Source organism: Peromyscus leucopus, chromosome 5 (genome assembly GCF_004664715.2).
Source record: "Peromyscus leucopus breed LL Stock chromosome 5, UCI_PerLeu_2.1, whole genome shotgun sequence".
Classification (NCBI taxonomy): Eukaryota; Metazoa; Chordata; class Mammalia; order Rodentia; family Cricetidae; genus Peromyscus; species Peromyscus leucopus.
Window position 1 is genome coordinate 88074689 of NC_051067.1, and position 3721 is coordinate 88078409.

The following is a 3721-nucleotide window of genomic DNA, read 5'->3' on the forward strand; positions in this document are numbered from 1 at the left end:
AAATGGATTATTGTATAATAGCAATATCAACCCTAAATCCCCACCTCCACAGTGGGAATGGGATACAGCAATATTAATCTAATTAATTAAGTAAAAAACATCACTTTAAACTGAATAAAACTTTTCAAATAATTCAATATAGCCCTAGCAAAGCTGAGGTTTGGATTCAATGAGACCTGGGATAAAAATGGATATTTACCATTATAGTTACTTTTAATCAACTTCCAAAAACTAAGGCAACTCTCCTTAATTCTGGGAAAGAATGTGTCTTCAAATAACCATGGTGCTTTTCTCAACAGTCCTGGACAGGCAGTCAATAGCTTGGCCACAGTTCTGATCCTATGCAAGTCCAGTAGCGTGTGATGGGTCAGAACAGCATCAGTCTGTGCAGTTCATTGTCCTTTCTTATACTATTTTCAAGTTTTAAAAAATACATTAAAAAAAAAAAACCTCCTGCAGCTTCAATTTAACAGTTACAACTCCAGCATTAGAGAGGCTAGTCAATACTTCCTGCCTCTTCTTGCTGATGTCCCTCCTCATCTTAAGCAGGAAATGACATTGTGATGGGTATTCCTTTCAGGAATAAACAGTTCAAACAAAGAATGGAGTTGGTAATTACAGAATATTGAAAAATGACAATTGCCAAAGTTTGCAAATGAGTTAGTGAAAACATAAACAATCATTGGTACGGGAAGCAGACAAAAATATTCACAAACTAAATCCAACATTAAAACAATTTGTAAACTAAACTCAACATTAAAACAATGTTTTCTGAACATGTGTTCTTGTGTGAGTTGAACAGCGGTTTCTAAGCTTGCAGTAGTTATGTGCAGCCTATAGATGGCACTGGGCAGGACTCCCCAGGTCAGGACTACATTGAAGAGAGTGGGCTTCATCCATGTCAGGCAGTTCAGTATCTGTTTTAAATCTTTTTAACCCATCTTGCTTGAGGTATATAGAAACATTGATGGAAAAGTGCAGGAGTGCCATAGCAACCAGGTGGATGTTGTTACAGTAATTGACTATGCAGGATTTCCCGTACCATCCTCTTCCTAAAGATGGGCATGTGTTCCTGAGAAAAGGTAAGTGATTGGTCTCTAGAAATGTAATCTGCATATTTACAAGTAAAAATTCCACAGTCACTCCCATTCAATTGTTGAGGAAACTCCTTTGTTGTCATACTGTATCACTTCCACTCCAGTGGGTCCAGCTCAATGTTCCTTTTGCTCTCATTTTGTAAATAATCAAAAGATGGTTGCATGAATCCTCTGCCCTGTCTGTCCCACCGAGTCAAGTTATATGATACTCCGTTTTCTTAGGTCAATTTCTATCAGGCTCCAATGTACCTTCTGGTGAATGGGCATGAGAATAATTTCTTTTTCAAACAGTTTCATTCCTTGAGTCCATCCTTTAACAGAACCGTAGCCACCATGCTTTAGTTTGGGATAAAAGAAAGTACTGAACATGTGAAGAGCCGGGTAGCTTTTATTTTTGTTTCTCTCAACCAGAAGATTCATGTAAAAATTGATGACCTCATCATTGAGCCATTGACCATTCTTTAGTGTCTGGATATCTCCTCTAGTAATTTGCAACTTAAATGCACTAGTTAAGATTTCTTCCTGGGGTCCTGGACCTAGTGCATTTTTTATTTCCTTTTCCATGTCCTCTGTAACATCAAGGACTTCTTCCATTCCTTTGCCCTTTTCTTGGTCTACAGCAGGCTTTTTCTCTGCCATAACTATTGGCATCTTGTTGGGGAGTGACCTAATGCTGCCACTATGCAGGAAGACTTGAGCCTCTGCTCCTAGCAAGTCAGGCTCCAAGTGGTGTCCACTTCTTCCTTCAAGGTTTACTGCATCTTTCTTCTGTGTATCAGAAGAGTTCTCTGTACACACCCTCACTCTTTGTCTGGTGAGAGACACTCTTTTGTGGCAACAACAGCAGATTGTTTAGGATCGCACTGAGTTGTTCTGGATCCGTGACTGTGCCCTTCCACACAACCTTTGATCTTCATGGTATCCACAGGGTTGTGTGAGCCCTGTGTGGGTCAGATTTCATATGATCACTGGGTGGAAGGTGCTGTAGTAACCTTTGGCGCTTTTGCCTTTGGTGGTTTTCAGCATATTCCTCCATGACACAACAGGGCAGCTTGTGATCCTTGCCACAATCCCCAGACCTTTTCCCAGGTACAGCCTGATCTGGTGGATCTTTGGCCCACTCTAGGGGCATTAGTTGTCTTAGACTTTCTTGCTGGGATTGCCATAGCTGATCCTTGCATGACTGTAGACTTTGAAGCTCTAGGTCTTGCTGTTCCTGAGGTATCCTCTTCCAAGTTTTGCAGGGCTCTTCAAACTCCAAATGCCTTCCACCATCATCCAGGCATTTTGATTTTTTTCTTGTCCCAAAGCTTCAGACTCAATCTACATCCCACCTTCATCTTGGTATTTCCATTTTTGACCTTGTCCAGAAGCTTCAGGCTTCGTCTCCATCCCACACTGTTTAGGTTGCCACATGGACTCACTTCTGGATTTGCCTTTGCTGGGTGCCGGCTCCCCAGTATGGTATAGCCTTCCTATTTCTAAACGAATGCAACCATCTGCCTGACTATGGCTGGGTATTGTCACCCTGATATCTGAAGAATTACTTATTCCAGTAACGGTATAATCCACAAATTGGTTCAAGGTCAGAAACATTTCAGTCCACAGGATGAAGAGCTCAGAATAGATTTTCTTTATAAACAAGAGTTGACTTTGGACGTCAGGGTAAGTCAGAGTATGAAGCCAATTGAGCTGGCAATGGGAACTGACTGGAAAATAATCAAATGTTGGCAGTTCACTGGGGTCCACTGTGGAAAACCCCATGGAGGTCTAGGATTACTTCCTCAGAAAGATCCTGCAAGGAACTGACTAAAGACCCAGAACTTCGAAATTAGATGGATTGTCCTAGCCACCTTAAGACACCAGGCCTTAACCATGCAGCTAACACATTGGAGGCAAGCCTCACAAGTGATGGCTGACTCCGAGGTTGCCCCATCCATAGCCTTCAAGCTGGTTCCATAGCTGATTGTGATGTGACCTGAAAGAACATATATCAACGTTCTTTGGAGGGTGGCAGCCTTGATCACCCCCAAGTGGGTCCAGGAGTTGGAAGACAGGGTTAGAGTATTGCAAACTAATCATACATATCTCAGTTCCCTTCTTTAGAGCACAGGGTTACCTAGATCATCTCAGCATAATCTAGCTTGTCCTGATTAGTACATTTGTCTTTTAGGAAATAGTCCATCATGGTCAATAATAAAAAACAAAATATAATTGCCCTTCAAAATGACTCCACATGATGTGCTTACTAATTACAAAGAAAAAATAGAATTTTACAGTTATAAAATCTAGTAGGTACTGTTGTGTGACAAAAGTTTTCATGGGGAAATGAAACACACAGGTCTACTCTCCCCAGACAGAGAACCCAGGACAGACCAAAGTACAGATACCACCAAAGTCCAACTTGGTGAACTAATAAGTTTTATTGGGGCTACTTACAGTTACATGGGTGAGGGATTATTTACAAGAGCAGAAATGACACAAAGACAGGTGCCTCATCATAGCCCACCCTCAGCATGAGTGACAGCTCACAAAAGCTGGGAACCTGGAAACACTGCACACCCTGCAGGCAACTCAACAGGCTGGAGAGTGTCCTTTCTGAGTGACTCAGTCGATCTAAACCT

The 3721-nt window shown here is 41.7% G+C and overlaps 1 pseudogene; it reads right to left on the reverse strand.

Moving 5' to 3' along the window:
• Positions 1–1009: 1009 nt before the first annotated feature.
• LOC114701637 lies at positions 1010–2513 on the reverse strand (annotated as a pseudogene).
• Between the last annotated feature and the right edge of the window lie 1208 nt (positions 2514–3721).